Source organism: Chiloscyllium plagiosum, chromosome 35 (genome assembly GCF_004010195.1).
Source record: "Chiloscyllium plagiosum isolate BGI_BamShark_2017 chromosome 35, ASM401019v2, whole genome shotgun sequence".
Lineage (NCBI taxonomy): Eukaryota > Metazoa > Chordata > Chondrichthyes > Orectolobiformes > Hemiscylliidae > Chiloscyllium > Chiloscyllium plagiosum.
In genome coordinates, this window is record NC_057744.1 from 30188204 (window position 1) to 30203739 (window position 15536).

Sequence of the window (15536 nt, forward strand, 5' to 3'; positions counted from 1 at the left end):
GCAGGAAGCATGTTTCTGCTGACGGGTGAATCCAGAACCAGAGGACACAGTTTAAAGATAAGGGGTAGGCCATTTAAAACAGAGTTGAGGAGAAACGTCTTCACCCAGAGTGGTGGATATGTGGAATGCTCTGCCCCAGAACGCAGTGGAGGCCAAGTCTCTGGATACTTTCAAGAAAGAGATGGATAGAGCTCTTAGAGACAGTGGAATCAAGGGTTATGGGGATAAGGCAGGAACAGGATACTGATTGAGGATGATCAGCCATGATCATAATGAATGGTAGTGCTGGCTCGAAGGGCCGAATGGTCTACTCCTGCACCTATTGTCTATTGTTCCCTTGTATTACTGTCACACTTTATCGTGAAGTAATGTTAAAGATTATTTGCCTGAAGATTTTGCTTTTATGTATCTCGTCAAACAAACTGAAGCTATAATAATAATATAAAAGAAGATTGCAAGAATTTTTTTTAAGATACATGAAAGTTGAGAGAGAGGATAGAGTGGACTTTGGACTGCTGGAGAAGTAGTAATGGCAAACAGAGAAGTGGCTGAGGTACTGAATAGATAATTTGTATCAGTCTTCATGGTGGAAGACACTGGTAGCATACCAGAATTTCAAGAATAAAAGAGCATAGGAGCTGAGTGTCGTAGCCATTACTAAGGAGAAGGAGCTGGAAAAGCTGAAAGGTCAAAAGGTGGATAAATCACCCAGACCAGATGGATTACATCCCAGAATTCTAAATGAGATAGCTAAAGAGATTGTGGAGGCATGGGTGATCTTCCAGGAATTACTAGAATCAGGGAAGGCTCCAGAGGTCTGGAAAATGGCTAACGTAACACCTGTTTAAGAAGGGAGGGAGGCAGAAGTCAGGAAACCATAGGCTTGTAACCTGACCTTGGTCGTTGGTAAGATTTTAGAGTCCATTGTTCAAGATGAGATTGTGGAGTACTTGAAGTGCATGGTAAAATAGGGATAAGTCAGCATGGCTTTGTTAATGAGGTCATGCCAGACAAATCTGTTCGAATTTTTTGAGAAGGTAATGAGCAGGTTAGACAAAGGAGAGCCAGTGAATGGGATCTATTTAGATTTCCAGAAAGCCGTTGACAATGTGCCGCTCAGCAAGCTGCGAAATAGGATAAGAGGCCGTGGTGTTAGGTGCAAGGTACTGGCATGGATAGAGGATTGACTGACTGGCAGAAGGCAGTAAGTGGGGATAAAGGGTTCTTTTTAAGAATGCAGCTGTTGACTTCAAGGGTCATTTTGGAACCACAACTATTCATGTTGTACATTAATGATCTGGACAAAGGAACTGAGGGTATTGTTGCTAAATTTGCAGATGACTCAACAAGTGAACGACCACATTAGGTTGAGAAGACAGGTTGTCTGCAGAAGGAGTTGGACAGACTAGGAGAGTGAGCGAGGAAGTGGCAGGAGGAGTACAATGTCAAAAAGTATGAGGTTATGCACTTTGATAGGAAGAATAGAGGCATAGATTATTTTATAAAGGTGGAAAGATTGTGGAAATCTGAAGCATAAAGAGACTCTGGAGTGTGAGTTCAGGATTATCTTAATGCTAATGAGTAGGTTCAGTTGGCAGTTGGCAAATGCAATGTTAGCATTCATTTCAAGAGGGCTAGAATACAAGAGCAGAGATGTACCGCTGAGGCTGTACAAGGCTCTGGTCAGATCACATTTGGAAACTGTGAGCACTTTTGAGCCCAGTATCTAAGGAAGGAAGTGCTAGATTTGGAGGGGATCCAGAGGAAGTTCACAAGAATGATCCTGGGGACAAAAGGCTTGTCAAATGAGTAGCGGTTGAGGACTCTGGGTCTATATTCAGTGGAGTTTAGAAGTATGAGGGGGAATGTTATTAAAACTTACAGAATACTGAGAGGCTTGGATAGAGTGGACATGGAGAAGATATTTCCATTAGTCAGAGACCCTAAGACCCAAGGGCATATGCTCCATGTGAAGGCATGACCCTTTAGAGTATCAGCCATGATTGAATGGTGGAGCAGACTCTGTGGAATGAATGGCCTATATCTTACGGTCATAACAAAGCAAAATACTGCAGTACTGGCAATCTGAAATAGAAACAGAACAGAAAATGCTGGACAGGTCTGCCAACATCATGGGAGATAGAAAATCAGGGTGAAATATGAACTGTTTCTTCCTGCACAGATGCTGACAGACCCTTTTCTTTTAAAAATTGAAATCCTAACTATCATAAGGTAAAGCTTTCTTTTTCTACATTGACCCATTGAGTATTGCCAGACAGGATGCCGCACCTTTGTTCCAGATTAGCATCTTGAGTAAACACTGCCAAATGAGGTTCTGAATGAACTAAGGGAGGTAAAGCTGCCCCACAACAGTCATGTTAAACACACCCACAATAGAATGCCTCTGTTACATCCAGGCGTGATTTTGATATTTTATGTCAGCCATCTTTGTTGCTTGTCTGAGTTAAATTATTCATTTATTTTCCATTTGCACTCTATTTTTCATTCTTGAGTCCATATGCACTATACCTGGGTAGAGGCTGGTTGAACACATTTTCATTGAAGCATAAGAGAGGTCTTCCTTCTGGCCAGAACTAGATCCTGTTGGCTTCAGATGAAGGTGCATTGTCTCACTTATTATCCTGTAAAGTGCTTATAATTCAAACATGAATTAAATATTTATTTTTTTTAGTGAGGTGGGAATCGTGTAAAAGATATAATTTGTACATTGTGTAATTTTCAAGTATAAAGTGGCAAACAAGCTTGAATTGAAATAAAAGCTTAATATTGATTTTGCAATCAACCACTTGTATTGACTTTTCAAAATGTTTTGAGATCTTTTCATAATGTTGTAATGTATTCTGCTGTTAACGGAGTGCTGCACATTTTGAAGGTGCTGTCTTTTGGCTGAGATATTAAATGATGACCCGATTACCCTGCTGTGGTACATTTTACAAGATTTTATAGCAATAATTCAAAGAACTGTAGGGGAGTATCCTGGCCAACATTTATCTCTCAACCAATGTCTTTAAAGTAGATTATCTTCACCATTTAATTTATTACTCCTTTTGGAACTTTGTGCAAATTTTCTACCAACTTTCTGCATTAGCGATTTCACTTCCAAAGCACATTGTTGCTTGTAAATTGTTTTAGAGAGCCCAGAGTTGTGAAAAGACAGTAAATTTGTAGAATGATTGATGTTGTCTATGATGTTTCTTCTGTAGTTGTTGAGATGTGCAACTCATGTAGGCCATATCTCTTTGTAGCTTAAACCTATATTGATTGAACAATTACCCTTAATTTCAATGTAGTGCGTTGCTTTAGAAGGGTTCTTAAATTACCTTTGCCAAAGGAGAGCAAGAAGATGCATCTGTAATTTCTGTAGTTGAATTTCTTCTGTTTCTTGAAGATTGTCACAATCGTGATATCCTTGAGATCATTTAGGATAACTTCTTTATTCCTGGTCAGTAGGATGAGGCTGTGGGGGTGGAGTGTCACTTGCACTCCTTTGCGCTTGAAGATTTCACTGTAGGTTCTGTCACCACCCGCTTTGTTCTTCTTTTGGGCGATAGCTTTCATGATTGCCACAGTGTGTTGACTGACTTCCAAGCTAGTCTCTAAATCCTGTAATATGCAATTGAAAATGCTGTCTTGTCATTATGAATGCTTCATTGGAAAGGTCTTCAAAATGGCCACTCCAAGCTGCATTGACAGCTTCCCTCTCCTGGATCAGATCCCCTCAATCCTTGAGCCTCAGAAGAGAGAGTGCTTGGTCCACAAATGGCCTTTGTGGCAGTGAAGAGGCTACTGACATCTTTACATCAGTGAGATGTTGTGTTTACTCACCATAGGTTCCTTTGTATCATGGGGGATGGTTGTACTCCTGCCTTTGCTTTTTGGCAAGCCTATTTCTTCTGCTTTGAAATTGGGTCATTCTGCCAGCAGAGAGTCTCATTTTATGTTCAATCAGTCTACGGATATAAACTGATCAAACTGGTTTTCATCAAGCCAGTCTGAATTTATTTTGATTTAAAAAAAATCAAAGTCTCTTTGCAGGCTTTAAGACATCCCAACGTGAACAGGTACAACTATCACTTTTTGATTTAAAGTTTGGAAGTTTTTCTCCAAAGCATTGTTGGGATTAGTCTCCTTGGATTGTATTTGATTGTGAGGGACAGCTATACTAATGCTGTGAATTTTATTTCGATGTCTCACAATACTGGGTGCAAGTACAGTAGTGAAACAAAGCAGTTACTGCAGAGATCACTGATACAGACGTTGTAAAAAATTTGATGAGAATAAACTTGAACTTTGTAAATCTGAGCTTTTTTTAATATATAAGTAAGTTAGCGTGTCAATGGATTTATTTTAATTTGTTTTTGGAAGTATTTCATTCTAACTCTAGTTGCCAGCGATTGTTTTCATTGGTTCCAGCTGTTTGGGAATTTATAACAAAATGTCTGTCCTCCATGTTCCAGCTACCTGCTGGAGGTTTTGTTGAATGTAGAAATTACCTGACGCTCCGTGGTCATTCCAGTTTGATTTCTCCTACATCAGTCCTGCAATTTAAAAGAGAAACTGGAATTTATTTGGTTATTTATGCTGGACTAGGCCTTAGTGTGGAAATAAGTATATCACTGTATCATAGAAGATTAAAATTTGGAGCATCTGTAACCAGCAGTTGCATTTAGTAATCAACTTCCTTCCTCCTAGGCTTGGCACAGTTGGTAACACCCTAACCCCTGAGACAGAAGATTGTGGGTTAAAATACCACTCCAACACTCCAGAGCACAAAATGTAGGTGACACTCCAGTACAGTACTAAACCATTGCCTGCAGACTTTGCTGACTCCTTCTGAGTTATGGTACTGATCACCAGTGTTGGCAACCTGTTTGATTGTGAGGCATCACATAAAGTCATACAGTATGGAAACAGACCCTTCGGTCCAACTAGTCCCCACTGACCATGTTCCCAAACTAAACTAGTCCTACTTGCTTGTGTTTGGCCCATATCCATTCAAACCTTTTCTATTCAGGTACTTATTCAAATGTCTTTTAAATGTTGTAACTGTACTTGCATCCACCACTTCCTTTGGCAGTTCATTCCACACATGAATCACTGTGTAAAAAAAAAAATTGCCCCTCCTGTCCTTTTTTAAATCTTTCTCCTCTCACCTTAAAATCTGAGCTCATCCTTGCTCTCGCTATTCGACTTTCAGATAATACGAAGGCAGTGAAAGGTCCAGATAAGATCGAACCTTTATTTTAAAAACATTCCTCTGTAGTATTATCTGTTTTGTTCCAAGAAAACTGGTTTCGTTAGGATCTGTTTGAAAGCAGTTGGCTATTGTGGACCAGCACCCTGCTGGTAAAATAGCGACAGAGTGTTAGTTCATGTTCGTGACTTTATCTCCTGTTGGAAAACAGTACACTGACTGTAACAAATAAGCTTGAAACTGTGCTGATGCACTTCACTTTTTTCTGGCAAATGTCTGGGTTCCCTGGATAAATACCGAGAGTCTGAACGAAAAGGACAGTTGAGGCTTGTATGTAGTTTTCGTTTGCTGTCTGGATGATGTTGACTCCTGCTGTCTGTGGACGTTGTTGGCCTCCTTGGTATTTCCTCTTGACCATGATATTAGCAAGCTAACTGACTGTGTGCGGTGTTATATTTTGGCAATTCTTAAGCTCATTCCAAGATCCCACACAAACTGTTTTCAACTGGTGGTGGTGGAGGATATCTCTTTCTTTCGACAATTATCATTTTCTTTGTTATTAGTTGACTTTTTAAAGATGTCTTGCTGTGACTTATTTTGGAATGTCAAAAAAGCACAACATTTCACAAATTACAATCCTGCTATCACAATGACGACAATACAAAAGGAGAGTCAAATACTTGTGTTGTTCAAATTACTCCACAAAATAAATAGAGTGAGAATTAGGTTTATTGTCATGTATACTTAAGTACAGGGCTACACGAGTACAGCAAAAAGTGTATAAAGTCGACATTTTCTTGTAGCATCTTAGGTACAAAGATGCCCAAATACTAAATCTTAGGTATAGCTTAGAAAAATAAAGGTAAAAGTTTGGCATTGCAGCCCTTCTGAAACAGGGAGTCCACACTGGGCTTCACGTCAAGGAGGCAGAGAGTCCTTTGACTCAGCCCTGGCCCAACTCTCTGATGCTGTCCAAGGAATGGAGGTAAGTGGCGAGGAGAAAAGAAACGAATGGGGTCGAAGGCCTCTGGCTATGGAGTCTACTTCTACCTAATCGAATAAATAGTTGTAACATTTCATTAAAACCACTAAAATCCTTAATTTGAACTCATGTCCTTGACAATTAACCCTGTTCCTCATCATCCTAAATTCGATATTTTAAAAACATTTTTTTGTTGATGGGCATTCTTCGGTCATTATACATGAGGTCATGTGCAATCCCTGAATCATGGTTCTGCTGTATTTCATGATGCAGTACAAAACAGCAAACAGATCGAGATTAACCCTCTCCTCCTGTTTCAGGTGGAGCTGGTGTGAGTCACCGATATGTCCTTGTGTGTGTGTGTGTGTGTGTGTGTGTGTTGCCAGTGATCTTTTGCTCTTGGCGGAGTTGCCATCTTCCAGAGAGCTGGGCTGGTCAGGGTGGAAGGGGAGTGAAATATAGTTACATCTGTAGCTTGCTTCATGCAAATTGCAGACATTATTTCTTGTCCTGACCCTTTGTATGAGATCCCTAATTTCTTGAATTCTGCCCAGTAGCTCTAGTAGGAGGAATTTGCCGCACATTCCCCTCCTGTGGCCTGTGGCAGTACTGCTGTCTTTGGAATGGGAGGTCCTTGGATTACCGAATGACTTTGTATTGCTTTGTGACTCAGCACTGACGGCCCCAACTACAACAGTTTGAAGGCAGTATCCCGTATGGGATTCCTGAACCACATGATGTACATGTGCTTAAGATATGAGCATCACTTGAACTGGAGACAGTGATTTCTTTTGTTGAAAGCTATTTTATATTAACTGGACTGCTTGTGGTTGTTTAACAGAAAATGTGGCCTGTGCTGAAAGGTTGTCACTGTTACTAGAATACTTCAACACTTGGGAAATAACTGCACTGAGGTTGCTGACCAATCAACAAGTCACACTTTGTTTATTTATGCACAGTAACACTGGCTGTGGCCAGCCAGCTTGGAGTCAGTCCCCTGAACTGAGGAGATTCTAATGTCCTGGTTATATTGGTTAGCCAGGGCATAGATGGAATCACATCATCAAGTTCGCTAATGATACGACTGTAGTAAGTCTCATCAGCACGAAAAATGAGTCCGCATACAGAGAGGAGGTGCAGTGGCTAACTGACTGGTACAGAGCCAACAATCTGCCTTTGAACGTGAACGAGATGAAAGAGATGGTTGTTGATTTCAGGAAGGCACGGAGCAACCACTCTCCACTGGACATCGAAGACCCCCTGTGGAGATCATGAACAGCACCAAATGTCTTGGCGTATACCTGGCAGAGAATCTCACCTGGATCCTCAACACCAGCTCCATAGCCAAGAAAGCCCAGTGTCTCCAATTTCTGCACAGGCTGAGGAAAGCCCACCTCCCTCTCCCCATCCTCGCCACATTCGACAGAGGGTTCATTGAGAGTACCCTGAGCTGCTGCATCACTGGCTGGTTCGGGAATTGCACCATCTCAGATGGTAAGGCCTTACAACGGATAGTGAGGACAGCTGAGAGGATCATCGGGGTCTCTCTTCCCTCCATTACAGCCACTTACACCGCACCCTGCATCAGAAAGGCTAGGAGCATTATGGAAGACCCCACACACCCTCCTGCCATCTGGCAGATGACACTGAAGCATTCGGTCTCTCACAGCCAGACTGTGGAATGATTTCTTCCCCCAAGCCATCAGGCTCCTTAACACAGTATGATCAAACTCTTTCCCATCTGAAATTCTTTGCATGACTTGGAATTGCTGCAAGAAAGATGTCTATTATTTATCATTCTTCTATTACACTGTAACTTCCGTGTTTTGCACTTCATATGCACTTTATGCCGTGTACAATTGTGTAGTTTGTGCTGTCCATGTATCACCCTCGGTCCTGGAGGAACGCTGTCTCGGTTTTACTGTATCAGTTGTATATGGAAGCAATGACAAATACAAGCTACTTTACTCTAACCTGGACCAATCAAGAGCCTTGTAGTTAACGAGGTTAACCTGGTTCAAATCATTACAACTTGCTATACATTTTGCTCCATTTTCTGATGTGGGTTTTCAAAAAATTGGTCTATTGAACCATCAATGAAAGTTATCACCTTTTGAGTGGTAAGTCCCCCCTTGGTTTGGGAATTGGTGTCATGTGTACACTTTTTTTTTTGTTCAAGTATAGAATCCTTACAGAATCATAGACTCCCTACAGTGTGGAAACAGGCCATTTGGCCCAACAAGTCCACACCGACCCTCTAAAGAGTAACCCATCCAGATCCATTCTCCTACCCTCTATTTACCTCTGACTAATGCATCTAACCAACACATCCCTGAACACTATGGGTAATTTAGCAGGGCCAATTCACCTAACCTGCACATCTTTGGATTGTGGGAGAAAACCAGTGAAAACCCACGCAGACACGGAGAATGTGCAAACTCCATACACACAGTCGCCCAAGGCTGGAATCGAACCAGGTCCTTGGCACTGTGAGGCAGCAGTGCTAACCACTGAGCCACAGTGCCGCCCCAAATCACTGGCTTTAGTAGAACGGATTGATGTGCATTCTGGAATATCCTGATGAATAAAATGAGTAATTTTCTCTATTTAAGCCTATTAACAGCTATTGCCTCCCAAATCCATTTAAAGCCATGCTCTATAGATTATATTGTTGTCACATGTACTGAGATACAGTGAAAAATGTTGTTTTCTGTGTTGTACAGGTAGATTGTACCATATAAAGTGCATCAGGGCAGCAGAACAGTGTGCAGAAAACTCTCTTATATCTGCAGAGAAGGTACAGACAGGGAGATCAGAATTAATATTTGAGAGATCCATTCAAAAGGCTGATAACAGTGAGGAAGAAGCTGTTTTTGAGCCTATTTATGTGTATTCAAACTTTCGTATCTTCTATCTCATTGGAGAGGGTGGAAGAGAGTATAGCTCTAGTGGGGGGTGAGGGGGAGGGTGGGTGGTCTTTGATTATGTTGGTTCCTTTCCCAAAGCAGAAGGAAGTTTAGAATTAGAAGAGAATTAGAATTAGAATATCCTTTTATTATCACATGTGCTGCAGTATAGGAGTCCAGTGAAAAGTTTACAATGTTACCTCTTATGGCGCCATCTTAGGTACAAAGTACCTCAGTATGAATCTTAGATACAAAAAGAGGAATGAAAAAAGAAAAGTAGCTGCATTCCTTCATAATGATTCATAGAATAAGTTTGAAATATGATATTGTTGAAAGTTACAGTCAGATAAACAGTCAGATAAACAGTTTACAAATAAACATTATATTGCAGTAGCTCAGCATAGGAGCTTCCCATGTGCTCTGTCTGCCCAGAACAGACCCAGTCCAATACCCATCACCTCTGCGCTTCAGCCAGCTCTCAGCTGCTCCAAGGTAAATTTTCTTTGCCTCCCTCATCAGCCTCCAGTCCAGGAGTCACTTCCCCGCGACAGTGTCTGCTCCGGGATTCACCAGAGTCGGCCTTTGGTCTGGAGTCAGCTCCTCCATTCTCCTCTGGGTAAGTCCTAGTCAAAAGTTGAAAAAGAAATGCAGAGAAGGAGAAAACCAAGAAGAACGAAGAATGGGTGGAGCAGAGGACTGGAGTGTCCAATGGAGGCAATGGATGGAAGGCTGGTTTGCGTAATGGATTGGACTGTATTCACAAATCTCTGTAGTTTCTTGCAGTCTTGGAAGAGATCTTGTCAACGACACTGTGATGCATCCAGATACAGATGCACCATAGAAAGCATCCTAAAAATTAGTAAGAGTCCTTGTGGACATGTTGAATTTTCTTTAATGCCTTCAGTCAGATTTCTGTCCTTGCCACATTGAAACAGCCACCAAAAGATGTATTTAGGTGTTGGTAATTTTTTCAGCTCCAAATGCAACTAACTTGGATATACAGGGCGACACCCCATATCTGTGGAAACATTTTTCGTGATTTCAGTTACCTGCAGATTACCGCGCACTGAACATATTATAGGGAACCAGGGATCAGGAGGCTGACGGGAAGGTACATTTTTCATTGAAATGAATGAGTTTGCTCTTATCTGCTGGCTTCTGCAGTAGGTCCTGGAATGTATCCCCCGTGGGGAGGGGAGGGGGAGCCACTGTACATCTAAAACCTCTCCTCTGTTGTCCACTAAGGTAACGTTACCCTTGCTTGACTGCATTCTTACTGTAGAATCACTCATAGTACACATTTGTAGCAGTTCCAGCAATAGCTTTTCCTCTGCCCACTCTCATGTTTTCTATTTTGTTTAATGTGCAATTAAGTATTCTTCTTGCAAAAAGGTGAACAGATAGTGATAGTTAATTTAGCTTGAACATTCATAAATATAATGCTACTAACCTAATATCCCTTTCCACTAGAGAATATTTGGGAGCTGAAGACAGCCCTGATGAAGCATGTGAGATTTACAGGATGTTTTGGGAATTCATTTTTGTTGGGAAATTTGCTTTCTTCTTTTTGAAAAGAGAAACCGTCAACCACATCATCTCAGTTCCAGGGTATCATGGCAGGAGTTCTGTGGGGTAATGTCAAAGGGCAAACCATCTTCAGCTGCTTCATCAATGATCTTCCCCCCCCATCATTTGCATGGCATGACTTACATGTTCAGTGGTTTATCCTCTCATGCTGAAAATTAAACAGACCCTTAGACCAGTGCAGAGAGGAGCGTTGCTAGCAGTCAGCTACCCAAAGCAAAACCTACCAGTTTCAAAAACAACCTTTATAAGTGTCTCTCTTCACTTCCACTCTGAGGGCATAATTGGTAAATGATTTAGTTGGTCGGTGCTTGGCCGGTTGTTAATGCTTGGATGCTGAGGTAATTCATGCCCAAATACAGCAAGACCAATACAATATCCATGCTTGGGTTGATAAGATTTAAGGAACATTCATGCTGCAATGTGCCCAGACATTATCATCTCCACTAAGGGAATCTAACCATCACCACTTGTCATTCAATTACTGAAGTCTCACAGAAACTCCACCAGCAATATCCTGGGGTTTATCATTTGACCAGAACAAAACTGGAGATATACATGTCTACAAGAGCAAATCTGAGGCCCAAAGTCCTGCAGCAAGCAACTCACCTCCTAACTCCCCAAAGTCTTTTCACATCCACAAGTCACAAATATGATGGAATACTCTCCACTCACCTGGATGCATATAACGCCAACAACTCTCAAGTAGCTTAACAACATCCGGGACAAAGCAACCCACTTGAGTTGTACCACATTCACCACCTTTGACATTCCATCCATTCACCGCTGATGCACAATGACAGCAATATGCACCATCTGCAAAATACATTGCAGTTACTCACCAAGTGTTCTTTCCCAGCACTTTACAAACCCACAATCTCTACCACATGTAAGGACAAGGGCAGCAGAGACATGGAAAGCAGATACATGTAAAGTTTTCCTCCACACACCATACTGGCTGGGAGTTATATCACTGTTCCTTCACCTATGCTGGGTCAAAGCCTTGGAATTACCCTCCTAACAGTATTGTGGGTGGCTGTACATCTCAAAGACTGCAGTATTTCAGGAGGTAGTTCACCATCATCTTTGCTAGGGCAATTACAAATGAACAACAAATGCTGTATCCGCATTGATAAATCATTTTTAAAAATAAAACCATGGATTAAATAACACCATTGCAGTGACTGGGCTGTGTAATTTGTCATTTTTAATTCACCTGTTCCTTGTGAAAGATGTAGAGTTGGCAATGCTTCTGAAAGAGTTGATGTTGCAGTTGCGTTAGCAATACACAATCTGATGTAGTATAGGCTTTGGGTAGAGAATCATGCAATGTTGACAAAGTCTCGATGTCCATTTCAAAGAAGAATCACACTGGCTTTGAAATGTTATCTCTGTTTCTGTCTCCATAGATACTGCCAGACCTGCTGAGTTTCTCCAACACTTATCTTTCCTGCTTTTATTTCAGATTTTCATCATCTGCAGTGTTTTGGCTTTATATTGTTGTCGTCTCTGGCTCCTCACAGTTGTAATAACTCCTAACAGTTTAACTAATGGTAAGTTCGTAGTAGAGAAAATGAATATTGCTGTCTTTCCTTTTTGTCTTGCTCTCATCGGGGCTTTTCACAAGAATACCAAATCATGGGGAAGACCAACATTTGCATGGCATGACTTACATGTTCAGTGGTTTATCCTCTAATGCTGAAAATTAAACAAACCCTTGGACCCAGCGCAAAGAGGAGTGTTGCTGGCAATGAGCTACCCTAAGCAAAACCTACCAGTTTTAAATACAACTTTTATAAGTGTCTCTCTTCACTTCCATTTTGAGTGGCACAATTGGTAAATGATTTAGTTGGTTTTAACTGTGCAGTTATGGTGTTTTAATGCTTTTAGTAGGCACTATATGTCTAAGAGAACATTCCATTTAAAAGCTTTAATCTACTTAATACTTTGTCCTCTATGTAGCGTATGTTTAAAATTTTGATTTTTATTCACTCATGGGATGAGGGTGTTGCTGGCTAGACCAGCACTTAGTGCCCGTCCCTAATTGCCCAGAGAGTCAGTCGTACTTCTCTGGGTCTGGAGTCACATGTAGTCCAGACCAGGTAAGGACAGCATTTACTTCTCTAAAGGATATCAGTGAACCAAATGTGTTTTTCCGATAATTGACAATGGTTTAATCGTCATCATTAGAAACTTAATTCCAGATTTTTAAAATTGAATTCAATAAAATCCTACTGTGGCAAGATTTGAACTCCGGTCCCCAGAACATGACCTAGGTCTCTGGATTAACAATCCAGCAATAATAACACTGGGCCTCACTCTTATATTTATTTTGATTTGGTGATTGTCAGGTCATGAAAGGCACTAATTCAATCTAACTTACTTATATATGTTTAAAAGTGGCTGCACATGGAGGCCCATTCATTGAAAGAGGTGGAGACTCAGAGGGAGGGGGGAGAATGCCATCTTTTGGGGGGGGGGGGGGGGGGAGAGTGTGTGGTGTAGTGTGCTCTGCCTTCCCAAATTTTTGGGATTGACTGTGCTGTGAGAAGCCATTGGCCAATGGCTTAGGAACAGTAACATTTGACCCTTTGCTGTCTGTCCACACCAAGCATTGATACTTCTTCTGGGACATAGTAAAACCAGTCAACTCATTCATTAATAGAAATCACCATGACACTTATAAAGTTTCAGGAGAGGCATCTGAGAAAGTGGAGTGGGGCCAACAGTTTGTGCATGTATTTATGTAGAGTGCCAAGTCTGTGAAGGTGATGATTATGGATGGCCCTGTAATGACCTGCTTAATCAAACGGAGCTTGCTTTTTATTTATGTATTTCCCTCATTCAAAGTGTCCTGTTGATGTAATGCTCTAAATTCAGACTGCTGCTGTTTCCCCTCAAATGAGCTAATAGGAGTTGTAAGTGCAACTTGAAATGTTTGTCCATAAATCCAGGGCTTCCCACACCAGGTATGCAGACTGATAAAGGCAAGCCTTTGTGGAACTGCAAATAAACCAAAAGTTGTTTTATCCTGAGCTTCCACTGCAATCATTGCAAGTTTGGCAAGACCCTTGATGTTGTCCTTTTGACTTTCCACTTCTAACAAGATGTTCAGTTAAGAAGCTTTGCATACACGGTACTCTGATTTTTTTTCTCTCTCTCTCTCCTTGGCTGCTCAGAGTGTGTTGAAAAATTCAGGACAATACTAGAAGCTTGGAAACCCTATAACTCTCCTTCCACAATCTCTGAATGCAGAGGCTCGGTTTGAAATTCGACAATGCTGAACAGACAGCTGCCTGCTTTTCACTGTAATGAACAAGTGCTGCTGATTTTACTTTCCATTGACCCCGCTTGGGAAAAGTGCAGACATGTAAATGTAAGCTAATAAGACCTAGGTTTGACTGATGTTGCCTGTGTGGGAATAATCTCTAAGTTCTGTCTAGACAAACATGACAGCTCACTATTTGGACAATGTGCTCTTGAAATAATTCTCTGAATCTAATGCTTCCTGGCTGATGGTATTGAAGGTGGAGGGTGGTTTTGTTAAATCCAATGAGCAACTTATCCATCTGTCTTAGAATGGGATGGCCTGTCTATCAGTGGGCCTTCTGAAGACCTTAAGTGACTATTAACTGCCCACTTAAGGGCATGAAGCTGCCACTGGGTTTTAAGCAGTGGTTGTACAGGGCAATGCTAAGTGCTCATCACTCATAGGTGACCCAGAGGCCCTATCCTCCAAGATATAACCCCCTTCCCAGGATGCCCTTCCCCTTTCTTCCTATTTATTTTTTCTTGCTTGCTCTTGCTCACATTCTCTCTCTTCTGTCCCCCATGTAGCTCCATCAAGAGAGCAGAATCTGGTCTATTAATGGCCAATTAACTGTTTGTTTAAATGGTTGGTGCAGACCTAATGGGCCGAATGGCTTCTTCCCACACTGTAGGGACTCTATGATACAGGTTAGCAGATGATCCCCTTGGTGGGTACCCTAATGGACAAATCTGGTGCCTCATATAATTTAGCCAATTATTTTATTCCGCCCGTGGCTGTACCACAGCTTTGCTCTCAGTTTTTTATTATTTATTCAGCACAAACTTCAGTGGTTTTGGAGGTAACAATGTAGCAATGGGAACAAATCACTGCAGGTGCTAGAATTTGTACTGAAAGCAACAAATGCTGGAGATCGCAGCAGGTCAGAGAGCATCCATGGAGAGAGAGCAAGCTAATATTTCAAGTATAAATGAAGAGTCAACGTTAGCTTGCCTTCTCTTCATGGATGTTGTCTGACCCATTGTGATCTCCAGCATTTGTTGTTCTCAGTAGCAATGTAAGCTGTCTGTCCTCTCAATTAATGTTGCTGGATATGGCAGGAAGTGTTATCGTAAATTGCAGGAACTTGTTGAGTATTATAATTTAAGCCTAAGTGGTTTTTTGAAAGTTCTCTTATAGACAAATACAGTTTCAACATTGCAAAGGGAACAATGAGGTGGCTAATATACAAATTGCGATGGCATTTACCAGGCGTGTATTTGTGTAGAACATCTCATTTCAGATGTTCAAAGGAAGTACTTTTTAATTTGTTCCTGGGTTGTGTGTGTCACTGACTAAGCTAGCATTTATTGCCCAATTCTGAATTATCCGAGAGAGAGTCACCTTTGTGAACTGCACTCCAAAGGGATAGGTACACCTGCAGGTTTTTACCCAGTGACAGTGAAGGAGTGTAGTTTCAAGTCAGGATAATGAGTGACTTGGAGGAGAAGTTTCAGATGCCTCCATGCATCTACTGCCCACATCCTCCAAGGTGGTCGAGTTTGCAGGATTAGATAGCACTTTCGAAGGAGTCTGGATAAA

General features: G+C 41.4%; 1 long non-coding RNA gene across 2 annotated transcripts in view; it reads left to right on the forward strand.

Annotated features, from left to right (window-relative positions):
* The window catches only part of LOC122540524, a 69483-nt gene continuing 53947 nt past the window's right edge, over window positions 1–15536 (forward strand). The window contains exons 1-2 of one of the 2 annotated variants that reach the window (XR_006309344.1): window positions 1–11; window positions 12153–12240. This is a non-coding gene — a long non-coding RNA (uncharacterized LOC122540524). Of the gene's footprint in view, window positions 12–9626; window positions 9720–12152; window positions 12241–15536 lie in introns of those variants that run through there. The other variant, XR_006309343.1, reaches the window with a different exon arrangement.